General features: G+C 33.2%; 1 protein-coding gene across 1 annotated transcript in view; it reads right to left on the reverse strand.

The window, feature by feature from the left end:
• The window catches only part of LOC134853382 (uncharacterized), a 540,493-nt gene that overhangs the window by 232,827 nt on the left and 281,704 nt on the right, over nt 1-25,962 (reverse strand). The window lies entirely within an intron of this gene.

Consider the following 25,962-nt stretch of genomic DNA (forward strand, 5'->3'; position numbering starts at 1 on the left):
GGAGGAGATTTGGTTTATGGTTGGAGTATTAAGGTGGTAGGGTTGTTGTTGAAGGGTAATAAAATTATCTAGCTCTGGGGAGATTCGGGGGGTGTCTGGAGAATGAGATGATTGGTCAGAATGGTATGAGGAGTAGGTTGGGGTAACTTGGGAAGCATAAGAGGGTGTGGGAGTGATTGGGTCAGGGTTATTGGATAATATGGGTTGAAAAGGGGGTTGAGAAAAATTAGAAGAGTTATGAAAATTATTGGATGGGGATGGTTCTGAGTCGGCAAATTCATCGGGGGTTTCAATATTCGGGTTATTGAGTTGTGAGATGGAATATAAAACTGAGATGTGTGAATTAGTGTCGGGATTCATGCCTGATGTTACATTACTAGATGGAAAATCGGGTGGCGGAAAAGCAAAAAGTGGTATTATTGGGATTGGAGAGGTAAGATTGGTTGGGTGGGAATTTGATCGGTGTAGTGATCCAAGTTGGCGGCTCATCGTGGGCTAAAAAAATGATTATTTTGAGACTGAAAAGCGGTGGTATGGGGTTGTTCAATAATTTGTTCATAAGTATTATCATCTTGTGACTGGTGTGTCATTATATGTTGGATGGGACTTTGTGATGTGGTGAGTCGAAAATTTGGATTATGTGTGATGGCTAAATTTCGAAAATTTCGTGGGACTAGGGATAGCGGATGGTTATTTGGTAGGGCTGGTAATTGTGGTGCCGTTGGCGTTATGTCTACATTGTTATGTTCTTCGTCGTATGTATTTTGTCGTGTTGCTATTTTTGTGTTATATTCTTTTATTTGTGCGTCTAAAAGAATTTTGTTTATAGATGTAGAAAAGATTCCAAAAAATCCTGCAAAGAGTATGCGTGCTACGCTTGCTTGTCTGTTTACTTGTGTGTGTATAGCACATGTGTTGTAGATTCCTTTTAAAAGTGAGAAAAGAAATCCAATAAAGTTAAACATTGCGTATAAAATAGTCAATTTTTCTAAGATGTAGTAGGGCCATCCTAGAAAATCGAGGATCTCATTTTTGAGTGTAACAAAGCTAAAAATGTTAATTGGTGATATATCTTGGGGACGGTATTTTTCACCGTTTAGATATATATAATCTTTAATGTCTTTAAAATATCCGCTATAGTCTTGCGTGTAGATATCGGCAAATCCTGCGGTTTCTGCAAGTTTGCGTAAATTTTGGTCTATTGATTGTCTTTGTATAGTGTCCATTTGTGTTAATAATTCTTGGAATTGTTGTGTTCTAATGTGATGTTGAATATCTGATTTTGAATAGATTCCTATTGATTGTAAGTCTATATTTGGGTTTCGAGCAATAGCGCGAATGCTTTCTGGTGAAAATTTTTTGAGTGATTGCATTAATGTGGGATATGGAGTGAGAAGATAATATTTATTTTCATCAGGGTTTAGTTGTACTACATTGTGGCTGTTTTCTGATCCACATGGGACTGCGGTATCCCAGAAATAGGTTCTTCGTGAAAGTGTATCCACGAAATGTACTTTATTCTTATAAAAGATAGGGATTCTTTTATAACATCTTTTATCTTCAAAAACGTATAGTGGTGATACTTTTTTAGTACAAGTATAAAACCATAAGATGTTTCCTTCATAGTCTAAAAAATTTGATCTATTTCCAGATAATAAGTATCCTGCATAGGGTATTTTTAATACTGCTAGTGCAAGTGATTGTAATATTTGTGTTCGTTCTAATTCGCATAGTTGGTGTAGTGTTTCTAATTCGGAGAGTGACATTTCTTGAAAAATTCGGCTAATTGTATAATCTAGTTTCATATCTAAATGAATATCATAGTGGATATTAACGAAATATGTAGTATTCATTAGTGATAATTCTTGTAAGCGTGTGCTTCTGGTGTCATGGGGTTTTAGATGTCCACCAGGTTGTCCGTTGCTTTTTTCAAAATTAACTGGTATATAGGATGTTCCTTCGTTTGGAGGATGACCTGTGGCATATGGGTCAATTTTTACTTTTCCAGTGGTCATGTCGAATCCTTTTTCGTATTCAACTAATATTTCAGAGTATTGTGTTCTGTGAAGTGGATTCCTGTATTTACATGCAAGTTCTGTTTCTTGATATATTTGAAAACGTGTCAATTTATTTTCTATATTGTCTATGTTTCTAAAATTAGAACTTAGTTTTCGTGATGGATGGACTTGTTCATATGGAATTGATTGTATAAAATATTTTTCGTGAAATTTTATCATACGAGCGTGTATTTTTGCTACTTGAAATGTTGTACATGTGTCTTCGGGGAACCAAACAATTGTTGCTTGTGTTCTCGTTGTAGGGTCGCAATAACCTTGATCATTTTTACAAGGTAATCGGATTCCTTGATAGATCATTGTATTATCTGATAAATCTCGTGTTAGTTGTATTTTTTCGAGTTGTATTTTCCAATCAAAAAACATTATTTCTTGGTATCCTTTATTTTTTGTGTCTGCTTTGCAGTTTGATGGGTCATTTATACCAATGTGTGGTATCCAATGTTTATCGTGTAGGTCATAGGTTAATCGTCCGTGTGCGCCGTTATACGGGTATTTTTCGTCTAGTTTTATATGTCCTTGGTGTCTTTCAAGTTGTGATTGATGTACAGAGTCTGAAAAAACTTGAAAATTAACTAACTTTCTAGCGGAGTTTTTATTTTGTGTGATGTTTAGTCTAAGTAATTCATTTTTACAATCGTCGGGATTGAGATGTAAAAGACGTTCTATATTACTCTGATAGAATGATTCATGGTCAAGTCGGTTTTTGTTTCCATTCGAGACTTGTGAACAATGTACTTTCTTTTCGGAAAATGTTGCTGTGAATTTATAACCTGTAACTGTTGTTGCTCGGGCTTTTGAATAGAGTGTTGCTATTACATCTGTGGTTTCTATAGCTTGTGGTTCTGTTTCACATTGTGATACTTGATTTATTGCATATTTATGTAGTGTTTTTTGTTCATTTTCTTCACAATCGTAATGTGTTACTAATAAATCTTGTGGTCCTGTACGAGGAGAAGGGTTTATGTTTTGATTTGAGATTACTAGAAAAAGGAGTTGGAGAAAAATTAATAATTTTAGAATATACATGTGTATGATAATCCTGAGTATGGATTATAAAATGTAATGTAGCCAATTGTGTTTTTGGTATATCTGTCGTATTTGTATATTACTTCAGTAGTTATAAACGGTGGTGGTAGTGATTGAGCTGTTATGTTAGGTGGATTTAATGGGTAGGGATGTTGGGTAATATTATTTAACATAACTGTGATTTCAAACTTTAATTGTAAACTGTTTTGTTGGAGTATTTGAATATTGTGATCACGGATATCGTTGTGAATATCTTGGCGATATTGTAATCTATTAAGTGCCCAGTTATGAAGGCGGTTACTTTCTTGATGTTGTCCAAATAATGGTGGAGGTGCTGTAAATGTATTCCAATCTAGTCTTAAAGGAATATTTATTGATGATTGTTCTCGATATCTGGCGTCGAGATTATTTGGAAAATTTAAGTTAAAAGGTGGTGGTGAAATCTGGCTTATTGATGGTGTTGATGGTAGTGATAATGTTTCTGGTAGTGATGAGGATGTTGTTGTATCCGTAGAAATATCTATTGGATTATTGACTAAATTTAATTCACCTTGTGGAAATGAATGTGTTGTCCAATATGGTAGTCGTGATGCCTGGTTTGGGGGGTTAAAGGGATTTTCACGTATTTGTTCAGATGTTGGTGTTGAACCTAAGTAATCTGATGGTAGGCTTGAGGTGCTACGTTGTGAAAGAAGCGTAGGGGTTTCTGGTAATATACCAATGGGGTTTTCTGGAGTGTTTTGTGATGGGGATTGAGGTATATCAAAATGAACTCGTGGAGTTTGAAAATTTCTGTTTCGTCGAGGATGTATAATTTGTCTATTTATTTCGACTATATTTTGGTTTTGACTAGGATTTCTTATTCTGCTTAGTTCTTGTGGTAGTGTTGGGTATAGGTTATATGTTGGTTCGCTTAGAGGTGCTTGTCGTTGAACTGGTTCTAGTGGTTCTGATAAACGAGCATGTCGTTCTTCAAAAGTGTATGGATTGTCTTGAAAAGAAATTCGTGTAGATGTTTGAGGATTTTGAGTAGTTGAAGGTGGTGTTTGGTTATCTTGGGATGATGTCGGTGAAGACTGATTCTGTGACTGTTGGGTAGCAATTTTTGATGGATTTATGAATTGTTACTTTAGTGGGAAGGTTTATGTTTATTATAATATTCTTCCAAAAAAAGAATTAGAAGTATTGTTGCTAGGGCAAATGTGAAGATTGCTTTCTTTATACATTTACATATTGTCAAAATGAGGGATGATAAAAATGTTATGAAAATTACAAACAATAAAAAAATATCGGTTCTACTGAAAATTGTTCGTATCATTTAGACAAGTTATATGACTCGTACCTGTGGATGTAATCAAGGGTTTTGGAAAGTTGGAGGAATAGTTCGAGTATAGTGTAGAAAATTAAAAAAATGTTACAAAAAATGATTAGGATTATTAGAAAAGATTCAAGTATATCAAAAAGAAATATTATAAAGGTTTCAAGTATTGTAAAAAAATGTTTAAGATTTATGAGTATTTGAGTAACTGATTGAGAGAAGAGCATTGAGAAATGATCTCTTGGTCGAATATTTTTTGCTGTTTGAGGCGATTTTCTAGTGTGGTCGGTTATTTATTAGTTTTTTGACAAGTGGGTTGAGTTCTGTAAAAAATTGTTGGGGGCAATTTTCATGGTGACTGGGAGGTCGTCTTTTTCTTTATTTTTGTTTGTCAAATGATCCGGGGTATGGTGAGATTTTTATACTTTAGGCTAATTAAAATGTTCATTTTGTTACTTTAGGCTAAGTTAACAAATTTGCTTTGGGGGTATTCGTGGTCTGAGTTGGGGAAATATTGTTGATCTTTGGGTTATTAGATAAGGGAGGGGTACGGTATTATGGTGATATTTATTTTAGTTGTCAAGTTGGAGTGGTTTGCTTATTTTTGACCTGGAGGTCGTAAAGTTATAGTTATAGATGTGCCTGGAGTTCTATATGATTCGTCTAATTGGTCTTAGTTTGAGTTAGAGAAAGTGACGGATTGGATGAATCCTATTGGTCTATTTTGAACTAGAATTATTACGTACTTGTCAGCATGTTATTTTGAAAAATGTAAATGAAAAATGTTTCGAAGGTTTCAAGATAGTGAAGTATAATGTTAAAATTACTTTTGAAATTCCACTTTCTTTAAAATTTTAGATTGGGGGATGAATATTTTATAGTTTTTACGTGGTTGATTTCGGAGTCTTGTTGTTTTTCTATTTTCTGATTTGTCGATTTGTTCTTGGGGTATTATTTGTTCGGTCATTTTTCTATTTTTTCTTTGTTTTGGTGATTCTTTATGGTTTTGTGTATTGATTTTGGTGGCGATTGGTTTTGTGTTTTGATTTTCGGTGGGGTTATCATTTTGTTCTGTGTTTTTCAGATGTGGTTCATTTTGAATGATTTTTAATCCTGTGAAAGAATATAATTGAGTTAATTCGCGGAGTGCGTATTCTTTTGGGTAATAAGGTAATAGGTTGTTTCGATGTTGAACGATTTCTTTTTTGTTTGAGTCGGTAATTTTATATGTGACATCAGTGGGTTTTGCAATTATTTGGTATGGTCCTTTTCGAAGGGGTTGTAATTTTTTAGAAATTCCTTTTTGAGTATTAAAATTAGGTATTAAAACAAATGTTCCAATTTTTAAATCGGAGGCTGGTGTAAAACGTGAATTGATTTGTTCATTAATGTTTTGTCTTTGTAATAACTTTTTTGTTATTTTTTGATAAATTTCATTGTGTTTTTTATCTCTATTTAGAATCCATTCGGTGTGTGTACCAGAGGCTAGTTTAAGAATTTGTGGGTGATGAAAATGATCTTCATCGTGTGTATGTAAAGGTAGGTTATAACAAATTGAGTCTTTATTTGGTTGACAATAACCTTGTGCGTTTTTATGAGAATTTGCTGTAAACATTATTGGTTTGCGTGGCTTTTGGTTAAAAACCATTTCGTATGGTGACATTCCTAAAGTTGTCGTTATTTGTGAATTATATGCTAAGGGAAATAATTTTACATCTGCTGACCATTCGGTATATTTTGTATCATTTCCGTTGATGATACATCTAAGATATTCTTGTAATGAACGGTTCATACCTTCGACTAAGCCGTTTGTCCAAGGTGCATGAGATGTACGTGGTTTGTGTTTAATGTTATATAAATGACATAGTGTGATAATTTCATTATTTATGAATTCTGTACCGTTGTCTGTAACTAAAATTTCTGGTAGTCCGAATTTTGCTATCCAGTGTTCATAGAGTGTTGTGTAAGCGTAATAAGCGTTACAATGTGGTACTGGGTTAAGTGCTACATAATGTGTAAATGCGTCAACAATTACCATAATGTAGGAGTTTCCTTCTGATGAGGGTGAAATTGGTCCTTTAGTATCAAATGAGATACGATGATTAAAGTACAAACTTTGTCCTTTAAAATCTTGTTTTTGTGCTATTTGTTTTTGATTTGGGTAAGGTTTATTTAGTTGACATACTATACAGTCATTGCATAGTACTTTTATCCAAATTGGTGCATTTGGGAAATAAAAGTTTTGTATAAAACTTGAATATGTTTTCTCTGATCCAGAGTGTCCTTTAATATTTTGTGTTTGTGAAATATTAAAAGCTATAAGAATCATACTTAAAGGGAGACAGGGAACTGTGGATTCATTCAGGTTATACTCTAAAAGGTCTGTATTTTCGTTAATTGTTGTGTTGTTAAATTTGCGAAAGTATCGGAGGAGTGTTTTGTTTCCTAGAATGGTTGAATCTGCTTTGACAGGTTTAGTTTTATATTTGTGCCATGATTTTAGTTGTCTAATTATCGGGTCAAGATTTTGATATTGTTTCAGTGTTGAAATTGTAATCGTTTCTGTTGGGGGGAGAAAAATGTTTTCGATTTCTAATTTAGATAAGGGTATTGTATCAAGTGGGTCATGGAGGTCAAAAACTTGATTTATTGTGTATTTTGAATCATTTGTTTGTGGTCCTGATAAATTTATTTTATCAGTTAAATCTTCTTTTTCAATTAGTGGAAAATGGTCTTTCTTAGGCAGGTGTTGTTTTGTTCGTTTTTGTTGGGTGTTATTTTTTATCCATTGAGAATATGGGATTGGTTTGAAAGTTGATGTTCCAAGTAAATCAACTTCATAATGATTATTTTGACAATCTAAATAAAGTGGGAAATGTTGTAAACTATTTATTTGTGATTGTTCAATATCAGTTTTTACTGCATATTTGCATTCCAATCGGGGTGATGTTTCGTTTTCTGCAAGGTAGAATTTTATGTTTTTGGGTATTTCAACTGTTGTTTTTCGTGTACGTAATTCAGGTGGTGTATTTCGACTTAAGGTGTCTGGTAATGCAAGATTTTTTCCTGCAGTCCAAACTATATGTAAGTTTGGAAATTTCATTAGAATTAGTTGAAATCTGTAAACTCGGTGGTTTGGGTTAGATTTTTATGTAAAGAGAAAGATGATTGGTTTATGGTCTGTGAATAGAACTGTTGGATGTTTTGATCCAAGTATCAGAAATTCATATTCTGTCAGTGTATATATTATGGCTGTACATTCTCTCATTAGAGTTGAGAGTCGTAGCTCTGCTTGAGTGAATAATCGAGAATTTGCTGATATGAGGTTCATTTTATTTGTACCATTATGTGATTGTAATAGTGCTGCACCGATGCCAAAGTTCGAAGCATCGCACATTGCATAAAATGGTTGATTTGAATCTGGAATTGTGTTTGAAATTTGTTCAGTTAAAAGTTTCTTTATTTCTTCAAATCGTGTTTGATGTTCTGTGTTCCATTCAAAATTATTTTGTTGTCTAAGGATGTTATAAAATGGTCGTAGATATAATTGCATTTTATAAACATATTTACTTAAAAAGTTTAACATTCCAAGAAATTCTTGGATTTTCTTTTTATTTGTTGGTGGTTGAAGTTTTTGAATAGCGTCAATGCGTGATTTCAATGGAGTGATTGTTTTTCTTTCTATATTATGTCCTAAGAATTTAACTCTTGTCAAAAAGAAGTGTGATTTATCGGGGGCGGCCTTCAGATTGTCGTTCTGAAGTATTTGGTGATATTTTTCTAAAACATTGAACATCTCGTCTTTTGTTTGTGATTGCATAAAAACATCGTCTAAATAGGTGATTGCGTTTTTCTTGAGTATCAGTGGTCTAAAAATTTTGCTCATAAAAGCTGAAAATGCTGCTGGTCCTATGGATATTCCATAGAATAAGCGGTTGAATTCATATTGTTGGTTTCCGATAACAAATTGTGTTAAACGTCGTGATTGTTCATCTAGTGGCATTTGATTGTATGCACTATTCATATCGGCGGTTGTAAAGTATTTGCCGTTTATTTTTGTTAAAATAACTTGTATTGGTTCAATGGGCCAATTACATTTTGATTCATCTATGAGTGAATTGAGGTATCTAGCGTCGAGAACGATTTTTAATGATTCTCCTATAGCTAGAATGATAACGGGGTTGATAAATGTGTTCCCTTTTGGTTGTTCTTCTTTATTAACTGGTGATATAATGTTGTATTGTTCTAAAATATCGAGTAATCTGTTCACTTTATCATGTAAGTGAATTGGTACTTTACTTGCTCTCTGTTTTTTGAAAACTGCGTCTGGTTTTAACGGGAGATGTAGTGATGAACTGATTTTGCCAACATCAAATTTTGATGTTGCATAGACTGATGAATATTTAATTAGCTGTTTGGCTAACTTTTCGAATTCGTCTTGTGTTATTTGTGAATGTTGGAAATTAAACATTGTTAAAAATTTTTGTTGGTCCTCTGTGTAGTTACTTATGTTGAATGTAGGTTTGAAATATGGAGTTTTTGTGAAATAATCCGTATTTCTGTTTTCGTTACTTATTATATTATTTATAGATAATTCTTCATTAAGAATTGTAGATTGGCAAATATCTAGTAATTGGAGTATATTATTTACGCGATAGGCTTTTTCGTGTATTGGTGATATTGTAGCGTTGGTTTCGCAATATCCTAAAAGTCCTAAAGGTAATGTTACTTGGTAAGGTGTGTTGTTATAGACATGTAAGGAAATGATATCGGAATTCGAATTTTTCAAATATTTTATGGATGAGATTGTGATTTTGAAAAATTTGTGAATAGGTTTGAATTCAAATTCTGACATATAAAATTTTTGTTTGTTTTGTTCTTTATCATATTGGTGAACTTGTTTGATTGAAAAATTATAGATATTTCCTGATAGTGGTTTTAGGTGTTTTCTTTGTTGGTTAAATATCGGGTAGAATTTTGAAAAGAATGGTGGTTGTTTATTTAATCTTTGAAAAAATGTTAAGGATGTTTCTTTTGTTTTTGTATATTTATCTTTGATTAATATTTTACTATTTAGTATGTTAATTGTTGGTATATACTTCGAAATAAATGGTATTCCAATGATATTATATTTAATGTCAGTGATATGGAATATTTGTTTAAATGGCTTATTTAAAATTTTGCTTTGCTCCATTGTTCTGGTGGGGAGGAGAAATAATTGGATTTTTCCGTAGTTTATCAATGTTGATCCTTGTGCTGTTGCTAACTTACTGGAGGTTTCAAGAGGTGTTAGCTTTGGGTGTAAAGTTTTTATTTCATTCCATGTGGGGATGTTTATTATGTTTGATTCTGCTCCTGAATCAATTAAAAAATCTATTTCAAGGTCTGGTGGTTGAAATTCTTTATTTCTTGGGCTTTCTAAGAGAAATGGTATTGTCCAAATTTTTTCTTTGGGTTGTTCTTTTTGTATATTTTGATAAATGTGGTTTGTATTCAAGCATTTTGTTTTGATATTTTTATTGGTTTGATTTGTAGTGTTAATCTCATTTGTTTCTTGCGTCGTTGGTGTGGAATTTATGGGTGTAGTGTAATAATTTTGAAGAAATTCTGATTGATTTTCATATATGTGTGATGAAAAGGGTTGTTCATATATGACAGATTCATAGTCATTTTCGACTTTTATCATATTGATAGAAAGAGTGTTTTCAGTATCACTTTCTGAATCTGATGATGTACAGTTTATTTGATTGAGTTGTAACGTATTAGTTACTGTGTCATCAATACCTGGAGGGTCTGATGTTGTTTCTGGATTAGATTGTACTTGATTGATTTGTCTTTGATGTTTAGGTGTACTACTTCTGTGGCGATTATTAGAATTATTATAGTTATTATTATTCCGGTGTGGTGATTGGGAATAATTTCTATAACGATTATTATAACTTGAGTGTCGATTTTGTGAATTATTTCGCGATCTGTTTTGGTAATTATTGTTTGGTCTGTTATAGTTCGATCTATTATATGAGTTATTCCTTGATTGATTGTTCGGGTAATTCTGGTTTCGGTTGTTTGAATAACTTCTATTTCGATTATAGGAGTAGTTTCTATTCCTATTGTATGATGAATTTCGTGATTGGTTGTTTGGATAGTATTTATTTCTTGATTGGGAATTAGATCTAGAAACAAATCGTTGTGTATTTGAATTTGATCTGGAGTAGTTATTTCGACTATTTGGTCTATTGTAGTGATTTTGTGATGAATTATTCGTGTTTCTTCGTTCTGGTGATCTTCCTCTATAACTTGAGTTATATGGTGATTGATTTCTTGTATAATTTGTATTGTTCGGGAGTGGTTTTCCTGAACTGTTGTTGCTGTAAACTGTTTTGTTCGGTAGATTTTGATCTTTTTTCATGTATTGATAGAATGATTTATTTGGTTCTTTATATTTTTGAGGTTTATTTTGATTGTCTTGCTGTTTTTGTCTACATTCGGAAATACTATGTCCATATCGTCGGCAATAATTACACCATTTTTTGAAAGATGGTTTGCCTTTAAAGTTTGGGTTCTTTTCGTAAATATTGAGTATTTCACTGATTTTTTCAACGAGGTCTGTCTCTGATTCCTGTATATTATTAATATTAGTGGGAGTCGTTTCAATTCTGTTAACGTATTGTAATTTCAGATTTTCCGTTTCTTCTAGTTTCATCGTGATTTCTGCTTGTTCTAATTTGTCTACTAGTTTTCGAAAATCTAAATCGGGTTCTCGAATTGAAGAAGGATGGGATGCTCTCTTTTTTATTGCTATTTTCCTTAATTGTGATGTTAAGGTCATCATTAAGATTTCTGTCATCTTTGTGTTTTTATAGTCATGTGTATTTAATGAATATGCTTTTCGAACTAGTGTTTCGATTCGTACTGCTATTTGCTTGATGGTTTCGTTTGGTAATCTGCGAATTTCATTACATAAAACTCTTTGTTGTTGTTTGTTTCTTTCGGAGTCAAACATTTTTGAAAATTCCTGTGTAAACCTTTTCCAGTTTGATTTTATTTCTAGAGGTAGTACTGAAAACCATTTTTGGGCTGCGCCATCTAAGGTTGTTTGTATTAACGCTGTGCGTCGATGTATCCAGTTTTGATGAAGTGGCGTATTAATTGGTTCAGGTCCAATATTTAAAATCAGGTTTGCTGTTACTGCATTTAAATAATCTTCTACAGAGTATTCAGGGTCTGTTCCTGTGAAAACCATTAAAGGTTTGTTTGATGTTATTGATGATCCACCCATAAGGTATGGATTCATTGTCATTTGTAATGATTCTGCTGCATTTGGCATTTGAGAAAAATTTGAAAGTTGGTTTCTTGTTATTTCATGTTGTTGGAGATAATATGGGAGTGGTATTTCATTTAGCATTTGCGATGCTTGATACGAGTGTGCAGTCATTGGATTTTGTTGTTGAATTGGTTGAAAGGATTGTGTATTAATTAGATTTTGTTGTTGAATTGGTTGTTGATGTTGTGCATCTATTGGTTGTGGAGAAAAATTTCTATGATTTGTACGTGTTCTCTGTATTCCTTGTCTACGATATTCTTGAGTATTTGGTGCAAATATATCTGGTTGTAAGAAATCATCATCTGAGGATAAATAATCCATTTGATAAGATGTCTGTTTTTTATTTTTATTTTGTTGAAAAAATGGGTAATTTTCACTGTGATCCTGTGGAGGATTTGTTTGGAAATTTATTGAATTAGGTTGGGTCATTGGGTTATCCCAATTTCGAGATCTTGTATATTGGTTAAAATTTCTTTGTGGTTGGTTATATGTTTTTGATGGATGTGTATAATTATAATTATGGTCTGTAAAGTTGTTTCTAGTGAATGTTTTGCGTGTTTTTGATGGTATTGTCATGGGTCTGTATGTTTGGTAATCCATATGTGAATATTTAGGGGCAACCGAAGGTTTAACGGTTGATTGTAAGGTTACCTGTGTTTGTGAAGGATTTGTATTTCTTGGTGTTGTTAAATTTGGGCGTATTGGTGAAGTACTTTGTTGTGTAGTTGTTGTGTGTACAATTTCTTCATTTATGAAGTGTGATGGTGTCTGGATATCTTGTTGAGTAAGATTCCTAGTTCCATTGAGGTTTTCATTGTGAATAACTGTAGAGTTTAAACTATTATTTTGTGTATCGGGCAAAAATGTATTATAGTTTAATGGTGTCGCATCAATGGTTAATGGTATTACTTTTACATAATCTCTTATGTAAGATATCGTACTTATTGCTTGACTTGAGATTGATTGTGGGAAGCTTATAAATGCGGGATGAGACCATTCGGGGTCCCAAACATAATCTGATTGTTCTGTGATAGCTGTATCATCGTTCGAGTTTTGGGGTCTAAAATTTTTTCTTGCTTGTGCAATTAAATCAATATTGTGTGTGAAATAATCTATTATGAACCATGCCAAAATTTTTTGTAGATCGTGTTTTGTATGTTGTGAAACGTCGTCTTTCGTGAAATTTTCTTTAATGATGTTTAAATAACTAGAGAGTAGTGTGATTTCATGTCGTACTCTTAAATGTTTAGATGTTTCTGTCGGTGAGACATTTGTTATTGGGATTTCGTTTTCTAATATCGAAATATAACTATATATTATTGCGAAAACTTCATTGGTGAATATGGAGTTTGCTCTTTGTGAGTTATGATATTGGATGCTTTTTATATATTCTGAAAAAACTTTTGAAAATTCTAAATCAAGATCGTCTGTTTGAATTGTATATTTTCTATTATTATGGTTTGGTGAGGTGAATTCTATGGAGTAGATTCCATACTGTTGTGTTATGTTGCATATATCTTTTAAGTAGTGGTCTATGATTTGTCTTTTGATTTTTACATCTGGGAACTCTGTTTTACATGGACTAATTCCGGGTTCAAATAAATTTAATAGTAAATTTTTGCAAAATATATGCTGTCCTCTATCAATGGTTGCATCTACTATAAAAGGAAAGATTTCATCATCATCTGGACTTTCTTCACCTGGGGTGTGCGTTGAGCTCATTTTTTCGTTCGATGACTGTTAATATGTAATTATTAATGTGTCGAATTGGTTGATTCCAATTATATAAATGTACTGGTTTGTGTTTATACTGCTTTTTTATTCTTCTTTTTCCTCTTTTTGATGAATTTGAAGTTGTTTCTGAGTCAGAAAAATATAATTGATCGTGAAGTGGGTAATTTTTATCTATTGATTCTTCTAGTTTGTAAAGTTCGTCTAAACTGTTGGTTTCTGATTCTGAAAATGCGTTTCGATTTTTTGAAAATCTTTTTCGTGTTATTTGTCTTTGTTTCGTTATTATTTTTCTTTTTAGTGTTTGTCGTTTTGTTCGAATGTATCCAACTGTTTGTGTATGAGGTGTGATTACAAGGTCGTATTTTTTGTTATCTATTTCACAATTGTGTAAAACGATTGTTTGTTTATTTCCTAGGTTTTTAAATGACATAAGGTTTAGGATGACGGATGCAAAAGGTTGTTAAATGATTTCTATTTTCCTAAACTGTTAGTTCTTACGATTTTTTGGTTAGCTTAACCTGGGTCTATTTGTTCAGGGTTGGAGAGAAAAGTATATCGATTCCGAAGAATGATTTTTTACTTTCTCGTGGCTAGTATAAGTTAAGGTGTTAACTTACTTAATCTTACTTAGGGGTAGTGATTGTGTTCAAGGGTTGGAGAATAGTAAATCGATCCACAAGGTTCAGGTATAATTAGAACGCGAGTAGTTCGTTAGATACTATTTTAAACTTACTAAGTCTAAGATTTATCCTGGGTCTGGTAAGAGGGGGGGTCAAGTGAAGGATGAATAACCGAAGTTCTTCACTGTTTATCCTAATTTGAATGATTAGTTTTGTTTAAAAATTTCTATTAGTCTTAGGTCTTTAGAAAGGGTTGGGTAGTGAATCGACGTTTGAGGTCGTTAGACACTAATTAAGTGGGTGGGGGAGAACAAAGTTGTTCTGGTTGATCCAAGGATAAGCCTTGATGATCAAATTTGAAATTTAATTAAGTAGAAAATGATTTAAGATCCAAGGATAAGCCTTGATGATCTGGTTTTAAAATTAAGTGAATTTAAGTTTTAATAAAATTTTAAATGTGTGTAAAGGAAAGATTTAGTGTTTTGATGATATTAGTGGGTTTATGATTGCTGTTATGTTTTAGGTGATGGAGCTGGAACAACAGGATGATTTATGATTACTAACCATTTATTGTCATGCTACTAATTTTTATTTTTTATTTTTCAATAAATATTTTTCAAACATGTTTTGTATATTACTGCAGAGTTTTAGGAAAACGATCTTAGATCTTTTTATCAATCGTTATTGTATATTAATAATTTTGTTTAGCGCCTGAAATGATTTTGAAGATTAACTTCAAGGTTTTATGTTTGCAAATGAAAATCTAAATTCATTGCCAGTAGTATTCTAAATATAAAAGTTTGTTCTGGTTTTTGCCTAACTATCATATAGCTATATGGCAAGTTTCTACTTTGTCGTATGTCGTCTCTGGTTCGAGGTCTTCTTCCAATTCCGGGTAGTTCTGTTATGGTTCGGAATATTGGCTCTGATCTATTGAGTCGTAGAGACATTTCGATTAAATTATTGTCGTATAACATTTTGTAAATGTTTTTGTCTAATTTCTAATCTATTTTGGTTAATTCTAAGCTATTAAGGTCTTGTTCGAGACTTATGGTCGCACCAGATGAGTTAGGACCGAGTTGGTTAACTCATAGAGTAATTTCGGATAGGGTACACCGTCTGCTCGTCACGCTATCTTATTTTCGGCCGGATAGATTCGTGCAACTTCTTAGTCTAATACCGATCCTAATCTTACTCTTATACTATCTAGTCTCAGGTTGTTTAACTAGTCTCTGCTAGGCTCAATAGATCTAGGGTATACTGGTTTATTGCGGCTGTTGAAGTGCTCGGGAGAGTCCAACTAATTTCTAAGTTAAATTCAAATCTCTCTGGTGCTGAAATTACAAGTAACTTCAGCACTTACAAATAAGTGGGTTGTTAGTTAGATGGATCATGATTGGTTAATATTAAATACTTTACATTGGTAAAATATCTAATTTATCCAATCATAAAATGTAGTTTAGATCAGGTTCCAAATTTCTTACAACTTACTCAAATATCTTTTTCTCATAAACTACAAGTTACCTATTTTCATACTTTTCACTTTCAAAAAATCTATGATTTTAATCATTTTTTTAGAGAAGCTTCAATATAATATCTTTCTATCTAGCTGTTCCGTAGTCAAAAATTTTGATATGAAGAATTAGTCACAAAGTGTGATACTAAGCATTCAGCAGCCCCTTTCAGGACGTAAAAGAAACAACCTTGAGTACTCTCAAGGGCTTTTTTGTGTCCTGAATTTTCACCTGATACTAATTTTGCAGCCAAAATTGGTCAAGCAGTGAAAAGTCTGTAGGTGAAAAGATCAAGTGAGCGTTTTGATGATCTGGAAAAACTGACACCTTACGACAATAGCGAAATGCAAAGACAATTGAGTTCATTTCTAGTGTTTAATTCTGGTAGCGGTTCAATTTCTGTGGACGACCAAATCTAGGAGATCTCTTATGCGTTTTATGCTTGTATTTGTGAAGTGTAGCTTCGCTTCTGTTTTCAAAACATCCAGTCTCAACGTCGACAAAAAATGGTTTGAACCTTTCCGTTTTCAGACTAATTTTCAAGTCTAAAAAAGGATACAGTCGGCAAATAATGAAAAGAACAATGAGCTTACTATCTAAATTTACTGCATTTTCATGTAGTGTTAGCTCTAATCAATTTTAATTCTCCCACCGATTACGAAAAGAATTGTAAAAAATGGAAAGTTTTTTTTGCTTGAATATATTTTCAATTGATTCACTTATATTATTGTTCTTGGAAAATTCAGTGCTATTGGTACACCAACAGGTTATTCTTGTTGTTCCGAGTTTTGTAACGAAAGTAGCGGAATATTTGTGCTCGAGGTGTTTTTTTTTCAAATTAGGACTTTTTAACTAGCCATTTTTGACGAAACTTTTTTTTATATCATTCAAAAGGTATTGTTGTCTTGAGCTTAAATTTGAAAAGATATTTCACCTCTGATCATTTTTTTGTAAAGCTATGGGGGTTTAACGATTGCCATTTTGGCCAATTTGGGACAATTAACGGGCGATATATTTCGCGCTATTAACGCGTAAGCGGAGATTTAATCCGTCTTAGGATTCGCTTCGAATTGGTTGAAGGAAGTTTATTTGCCGCAATTGATTTGTTACTAGGAGCAATTTCTATCACTTTCTGATTGATATGGCGTGTGGGGGGATAATTTTCAGAAAAAATCTGAAATTTTGTTTAAAAAAATTCATTTTATTATACTTAATTTTTTCATGTTATTACTGCTTCATAGACCTTAAAAGGAAGTCGAAACATTCAGTGCTTCGCCTTGATACGAGTGAATTTGTATCAGTTTCTTGTAAAATATTTAGATACAGCTGCGGTTTTAGAAAGCATGATGCAAACATCTCAGGATTTTTATCATTTTATCAACCAAATTGAAGTTATTTTTTTGGTTTGTTAGGACATCAACTTAACACAAGTTTCCTGTTTTCTTATGAAGAAGAAGAAGAAGAATTTGTTTCTCTGGTATAGATTAACATCGGTTAAATTTGAACAAAAATACAAGATAATGCTCTAGAGAGGACCGCTAACTAATCCTTGAGGATCACATGCTTGTGCTGCCTTTATCCTAAATTAGCAAACTGGCAGACGAAATTTAATTTGATCTAAATACGCATTTGGTTTTCATCGGAACATTATACCAAGTTTATCAAAGAATTTGATAAAAATTTTTAAATTAGTTTTAGCGTAGGAGAAAAACGAAAAATTCGGAGTAGATTTTAGTGAAATTCACAAGTTCACCGTAAGTTCTCCCTCCAGATAGCCCCTTGGACTCAATTTTGATTTTTTTAAATATTGGATTAATTTCCATTTATTTTAAGCTTAATGGATGCTCCAATTCCTCGAGAATATAATCAGTCGCCTAAATTTTTGAAGAGTCCGTCGTACTAAAGTTTCGATAATTACATCAAAAAATCTCGAATCCGTAGAGCCTTCATGAGGTGGTATAGGGACAAGGGGTTACCTGTACTTACATCCATTAGACCAAGACCAATTTAGTAGATCCCCTTTGACTCACTGAAAAACTAGACGGGTCAGGTCTTCTTCATTCAAAATATAAAGATCAATTTTTGAATGAGCTAAAGTTTGGATTTAGGAATGAGAAAGTAAAAGGTTATGCAGAGGGATAACATTGATCTCTTTCAAAACGTTAAAAGGTTTTGCACCACGATAACTCAAAGAAGAGCGTTTCAGTTTAGTTTTTTAGGTTGAAATTTGGATTAGGCTTTGGTTGCTCTTCTTGCTGGGAATTTTGAACCTTCGAATATGAAAAGGCTCTTCAAAGAACTTGTGCTGTGTAGGCTCACAATTGTTCATAAAACAAACCTAATTAGTTCATAAAGATATAGTTCCTGGATAGTCAAAGTTTTCGCGCTTTGCAAATCGGACCTAATACTTTCGAATTTTCGTTAAAAGCAAATATGTCGCACAATTTTCTTTTGCAAAAATAACAAAGGTATTAGAGCGCTTTAATTCGTACCACTATATATAAGAAGTCCGTATTGGATTATGGGCTTAACGTTTGAGACATAATAACTCAAGAGTATATGTTTAGGGACGTAAGTTCTCATTTTTGAAATTATACCGCACTGCTTTTGCAGCTTCGCTCTTACAAAATCAATATGGGTCAAAAACATCACCTTCGAGTCTATGTGGACGCTCAAATACTTGCATGAATTGAAAATTTTAATATTGTTCAAATTTACTTCTGGTGTTGAACTGGGAGCATTTTTGGATCCATTATTGACTCGATAAGTTTTATCTAAGTTAAAGGAAAGTTGATTAACGTAAAGACAAACGCTAACCGCGCTGAGATCATTATTAAGGTCTGCTGCAGAGCAGCTGAAACCAAAAATATTGGTATCGACCGCAAAAAGAAAAAAACTTCAAATTTAGTATATGTTTTTGGAAGATCGTTAATATAGATCTGAAAAACAAAAGCCTAAGAATGGACCTTGCGGAAGGCTACAATCAACTTTTAGCCATTTTGAGTGACAGCTACTTTCGCTGTTTCAGATAGCTTACAAACGATTAATGGGTCTCTAAATACTTACATGCAATTTGAAACCTTACATGAAGAATGGCACAATAACCGCTACTTTCAGCATTTCAGGTAAATCGCCAATTCGAACAAGAACTTGCCTTGACTACGAGGTTATTTATTTTATCAGTACCTGATGATGCTTGATTTTCCAAGTTTGGTCCAATTCCGGTGTATCAGTTTCAGATAAACGCATGGAAAAATTTGGTTCTTTAATCATATGACAACCATTTACAGATGGTTTTTTTTACCAGCTAAGGAAGCACCCTTATTTAAAAAAATTCATTAGACTCGGACGCTATCTTGTCCATGGAAGAAGTTGTTTCGCCAATAGCATTTAGTATTGCGCAGGTTCTCTTTGTTTCGTTATCGATTCCTTTCAGTTCATTTAAAAGTTTGTACGTGAGCCTCGAGTCACTTAAACATAACTCAAACTTATTTTACTAATAATTAGCCTTGGCTGATAGTTTGTATGGTTGATTTTCAGAAGGATGTATCACGACAAGTAAAACTTGATAAATTGAAGCTTCTTTCCATTACCGAAAATTGTAATAAAACAGTTTGATAAAGTTTTAGTGAGATGTTAACTTAGTTCAGGTTTTGGTGAAAATGTGATCGAGCAAGCTATCACTTCGACTACTAAGTCTAGTAGGTTCTCTTATAAGCTGGTCGAAACCACTAGATTTAACTATATCTAAATATTTTGCTGAAAAATTGTTATTTTTCATCAAATCAATGTTGAAAATACCGCTCTTTATCACGTGATATGACTTTGAGGCTAGAATTTTCAATTCTCTCTCGAAGTTCTTCATGAAAAAGAACTTATCAGATCTTGGCTGATTATACACCACGATAAGAAGAAAGGTTGTTTCTAAAAATTTCAACAAACTTTGATGTATTCGTCTAAATTGGATGTTAGTTCATCTAAATTTTTCACTTTGTTTGTGCATTGTACCCTTACATCTCCGTATTTCGTCTTGAGTTTTCGTTGCTCATCTTGGCGATGGCGGGGAAGGAGGTTTTAATCGTGAAAATATTTTACAATTGCAACAATTCTTAACACGTTATAACGAAATGAAACCTGAAAATGACCTTCCAAAAGTTCTCCAAATATATTATCGTACTTTTATTACTTGTTTTTAATCGCCAAATCTCACAAATTCCCTCAGAACAAAAATTAGTTTTGCAAAAAGAACGCATAAAAGAACTGTTCTTAATTCAATTTCTAATTATTTTTTTTCTTTTTCGGTTATGTTTCTGATGCTTGCTTAGCCCCAAACCATCCTGTAAATTCCACCTCCAACTTAAATTTCAACCGTTCAGACTCGGGGTGTAGGTAAGTAGGGGTTGGTGTTCGTGTTGCGGGGAGGGGGGTTGTGGGGGTGTGGGCAAAATAAACAAGACTGCTCGTATCAGGGCGAAGCCCTGAATGTTCCGACCGCCTTTTAATGTTTATGGAGCAGTAATAACATTTAAGAAATTAAATGAAATAAAACAAAATGATTTTTTTTTTAAATTTGAATTTTTTAAATGAAAATCACCCCTCCCCCCCCACACGCCATATTAAGTACAAAAAGAGAGATTTCGTTCCTTGTAACAAATCAATTATGGCAAATAAGCTTCTTTCAACCAATTTGGAACGATTTCTAAGACGGATTAACTCTCCGCTTACGCGTTAATAGCGCGAAATATATCGCGCGTTAATTGTCCCAAATTGGCCAAAATGGCAAACTTTAAACCCCCGTAACTTTACGAAAATTGATCACATGTGAAATATCTTATCAAATTTAAGCTCAGGACAACAATACTTTTCGAATGATGTAAAATAATTCCGTCAAAAATGGCTAGTTAAAAAGTCGAAGTTTGTCTGAAGAAAAAAAAACCCACCCCGAGCACAAATATTCCGTTACTTTCGTATCGAAAGTCGGAACAAAAACATAAAATGGAAAAATAAAAATCATCTCTTGAATTCGTATATTTCTAATACGTATATTTCTAATACGTATATTTCTAATTCGTATATTTCTAATACGTATATTTCTAATTCGTATATTTCTAATACGTATAATTCTAATTTCAGGGAGTCGATACCTTCATTGGGGTATATATAAATTTTTCGTTGAAACTGGTCTGAATATAAACAAGACTGCTCGTATCAGAGCGAAGCCTTGAATGTTACGACTGCCTTTTAAGGTTTATGGAGCAGCAGTAATAACATAAAAATTTAAATGAAATAAAATAAAATGATTTTTTTTTTTAAATTTGAATTTTTTAAATGAAAATCACCCCTCCCCCCCACACGCCATATTAAGTACAAAAAGATAGATTTCATTCCTTGTAACAAATCAATTATGGCAAATAAGCTTCGTTCAACCAATTTGGAACGATTTGTAAGTCGGAATAAATCTCCGCTTACGCGTTAAGAGCGCCAATTATATCGCGCGTTAATTGTCCCAAATTGGTCAAAATGACAATCTTTAAACCCTCATAACTTTACAAAAAAAGATCACAGGTGAAATATCTTTTCAAATTTAAGCTCAGGACAACAATGGCTTTCGAATGATATAAAAAAATTCCGTCAAAAATGGCTAGTTAAAAAGTCGAAATTTGTCTGAAGAAAAAAAAAACCCACCCCGAGCACAAATATTCCGTTACTTTCGTATCGAAAGTCGGAACAAAAACATCCCAGTCACAAATAGAGTCAGTCTTTTTTCGAAAGGCGGAAAATAACTTTTGCAAGACTGTCTATCTGTCAACTTCTCTCCCAAAGTCGGAATAATAAATTTAGTCTAAGCTACCCTTGACTTAGGCAATTTTCAGATAACCGAAGACCATGCGTTCCATTGTGTGATGATTAGTCTAGAAACTTTTGTTTTCTTCCCGTCGTCGAGCGACCGGAGGAGCTGTCAGTTTAAGGTTACCTTTTTCCGCATAAGCAGCAGGTACTATAACAATATAAGTAAATTGCTGTTTATGATCATATCGAATTGACTCTGAAAAACTCGGATATAACACTTGGCTTTTGTGTACCAGAGCATTGCGGAGAATTGCCATTCGTTTCAACCTAGTGTTGATTAAATCAGCATAACTTGAGGTTGAGTTTGTTTCTTGAAAATTTCTGAATTAGACACTGAATTTCAGATCATATGCATGACACACGATTTTGGACAAAAAATCTTTCGAAAGTTTTTATTCAAAATCTACAAAATAATGCCTTGGCTGCAGTGAGCGCTTGCTAACCATGAAACAACCATTTTCAGACTTGATTTTTAGTTTTAAAGCTCACTATCTACGGTGAGAAGACAAGAAGGTAGTTCCGTATTCGCACCGACTCTGGTCAGTTTCAATAAACCGTGATAACTTTCTTTCCTGATAAAAAAAGTTATAACAAAAATTGTTTTCAGATTTGGCCCGTCTAGTGTTTACCCTCGATTTTCGAATTAACTAAGCTATTGCTCTCGTTGCTTAGTCGTCATCAAAATTGGCAAGTATACTACCTCCAATATTTGTGGATATGGAAAGGGGAAACGATGACTGAAGGTGGAATCAATTTAAAATCAATTCCTGTATAGAAATCAATACATGCGTATGGCTTTTTGAGCAATATGATGATTTGGTTTAGTATATCTGTCGCGCACTCCTAAACTCAGTGGATAGGTTTGAACCTCCATCTGACAGAAAAAAATTCTATTTCGTATAAAACTACCCGCACTGACAGAAATGGTTTTCGGTCGATTTAAATTGATTTTAATCGATTCTAAATCGATCAAAATCCTTTAATCATGTACATTTTACAAATTTAAATGGATTTTTAATCGATTTAAGTCATCTTTTTGAAAATTTTAAATCAATTTGAGTGTCTAAAAAATCGATTTAAATCGATTTCGATGGATTTTCCGACTCACTAAAATCCATTCGAATCTCGCTTAAATCTATTTTAAATCGATTTGTATCGATTTTCGTAAAATTTTTAAATCGATTCAAGTGTCTAAAAAACCAATTTAAGTCGATATCACTGGGTTTCCGACACACTAAAATCGATTTTTTGGCAACAAGGCAAAAAAAACATGCAATTTAGAACACTAATTGAAATATTTTATTCTTGATTTTTAAAATAGAAACACACATCACACGTGCCAGATGTTTTAGAATTCAAGTAACATAGTGCAATAACAAATGTAACAAATCAAGAAAATTGTCAAAATAAACCAGACTCAAAAACATGCATTGAAATCATAGAAAATCAACATTGAAAATCGGATAGTGAGCAAAAAATGTGTAACGAATGAAAAAATTGGTCAATATAAATCAGATTTTGAGCTCAAAAATATGCAATAAAATCATAGAAAATCATCATTGTAAATCCGATTTTGGGCATAAACATATTTGATAATAAAGAAAATGTCAAATCAGATTTTGAACTCAAAAAATGTTCCATTCTTAAGATTATTTTGATCTTGTTATTATTTTGATTTTGATTATTTGCTTTTGTTTAATATGACGTTCATTTGTTGCATTGACATTCAAATGTTGCCTTAGACTGCACAGGCAGAGAACCAGCCAAGCACAAGCGACGAAACCAACTGCGCCTGAGGCCTAAGCAGCATAGTAAAATGTAATAAAAATCAAAATACATCACACAACACAACACAAGCCAAACAGTACGCGAGCAAATGCACAGTTTGCCTACACCCTCAGCTAAACTGAAGCCTCAAGAGCGCCGCGAAACATTAGACACCAGACTAAGCAGAAAGCCACTTGGGCTAACGCGAAAAAAAAGAACCTAAGCTAGCACTAGGGGAGGTGAGAACACACATACCCGAGGTTGAAGAGACGGTCCTGGAATACAACTTCTGCACCAGGCAACACAGGCAGAGAACCAGCCAAGCACAAGCTACGAAGCGGAGATGTAATCAGTCTTAGAAATCGCTCTAAATTGGTGGAAGGAAGCTTATTTGCCATATTTGACTTGTTACTAGGAGTAAGGTCAATCAATTTGTTCTTTATATGGCGTATGGTGTGATGATTTTCACAAAAGAAATCTCAAATTTGAAAAAAAAATTGCTTTCATTTAAATTTGTTTATATTTCATTTTTTCATGTTATTATAGCTCCTTAGACCTGAAATGCTTGTTAAAAAATTCTGAAAAGCGATCTCGAAAACAGGCTACAAATACCAGCCAAAACCAATTAACTAAAACGTTGAATTTAGGACGTTTATACATAAAATTTAAAACAATTATACATCATTATGCAAATTGCATAACGTATACATGCAATCATCTCCACTAATTACAATTACTCGAGCAAGCTTCGTCCAATAGCAGGACTGCACTACTGCTGATTTACATGCACAACTTAAACCATTCTTGTTTGAAGTATACATACAATTCAATCCTATTTTTCACACTTTATTTCAATACATTCTAACACCTGGTCTGAAAAAAAATTAGCTCATAGAAAAAACGCTGGGATTTTCTTCAGATATTCAAAACATCAAGTGGTGAAAATTAGTTCGAACCCGAGCCATGGCGGTTGTGAGAGCCAGCGACAAAAATATAGGGAAATACGCCGACCAGGAGGATAAGAAGCCTTCACCTCCCTCCATTATCAGAGCCATCCGAAAACTATCTGTGAAATTATGTCCAAATTACAAACCAAACGACAATGATAAGTAGATCAACTGAGAAGTTGGCGACCAAAATGGCATGCCATTTATCATTTTAAAATTTAGCTAACTTTCAACCGTTTTTTCAAACACTATAGCAATTTCGAATAGGTGTGAAAAGTCAAAAGAAGTTTATCCGATCGAGGTCAGCAAGACAATGGCTTAACCAAAGTTTTGATAATTATAACCGACGCAACAGAATTTTGGCAGTTAAAATCGCGCGAAAAAAAAATGCCGCGGTCCAAACTCTTTTCTTCAGTCGCGCCGAGGCTATGGTTTAACGAGGGTTCTTATGAGGTTATGAAGGCCAATTATGTTTGTAATTTAGCCTAAATAACTCACATGCTAATTTTTATTATCGTACATTGTGAACAAAAAATACAAGTAAAGTTTAATGAATTTAGTGGACAAAAATTACATCTGGTATAACTGATGGGGATAAGAATTGGAGGGGGGCGGTGTTGGGGGAAAAAGAATAGGGGGGGGGGGGGGGGTTTGGTGGGATAAGAATTGGGTGGGGGAAGGGGGATGGTTGATCTTGTTTTACAAGCATTTTAGTCAATTTTGGTATGTGTAACGACACGTAACAAATTTTTTTTTCTGTCATTCGAAAATTTGATGAAAAAAAAAAAAAAAAGAAGTGAAAAAAATCAATTTAAATCGATATAAAATCAATTTGGATTGATTGAACTTTAGGTCAGTTTTAAGATCCATTCGAATTGATTTAAAATCAACTGCAATCGATTTTTTAGCGTTGAATTTAAATCCATTTAAATCAATTTGAAATCGATCCCTATCGATCTGAGTTTTTATTTTTGCTTAACTTACTTTTTAACAACTTAAATCGACTTCAATTTAATCTGCATACTTTTTTGTCAATGCGGCTACCTAACATTGTGCAAAATAAAATATTCAGATCTCCAAAAGTGACAAAAAAACTCCTGCATTTGTCATTGTTTCAATTTATTTGATCAACTGTTTTGAAATTAAAGAATTTCGAGGCTGCTTACTCTGATATTAAGAAAGCGAATTTTTCCACTTTTGTTTTTTTGATCATTCAAATGATTTCATATCCTACATCATCTAACTCAACTCTTCCCTCTACTGCTACTAATTGTGTCTAGACCAGTAGCTGATACTGGAATGGTAATGCAATTGACCAATTTACCAAAAGAGCCTGTTTGAGTCCCAGGCAAGCCAATTCGGATTTTTTTTCCAATTTTTACTTGATCAATTTGAATTTTTTTCTTTAGTATGACTCAGATTGTCTGGAATGTCTTTCCATTTAGTTAATATATAGCAGCCAATTGGCTATTTTGCGTCCTCGTTGTGGCTAGCTAAGAACAGTTGTACAGACACCATTTTACTTTTTATCCTATCGTCACTTGCTTATACCGTTTGAATTGATTTTTGAAATTCTTGTATTGTGATAACCACAAGTAATAACGGCTGAACACAAAGTCAGGGCTCTAATTTGAGTAGAATGGTGTGACTTTAAAAAAGGAAGCTTGAGATGAAGCACAGCGTGCAAATAATGGAAAGCCAAAAAAACTTTGTTTCTTTGTTTTATCGACATGAAAGTTTGCAAGTAAAAAACTTAATTTTTGTTGACTTTAAAAATGGGAACA

This window comes from Symsagittifera roscoffensis, chromosome 1 (genome assembly GCF_963678635.1).
Source record: "Symsagittifera roscoffensis chromosome 1, txSymRosc1.1, whole genome shotgun sequence".
In the NCBI taxonomy this organism is placed as follows: domain Eukaryota; kingdom Metazoa; phylum Xenacoelomorpha; order Acoela; family Convolutidae; genus Symsagittifera; species Symsagittifera roscoffensis.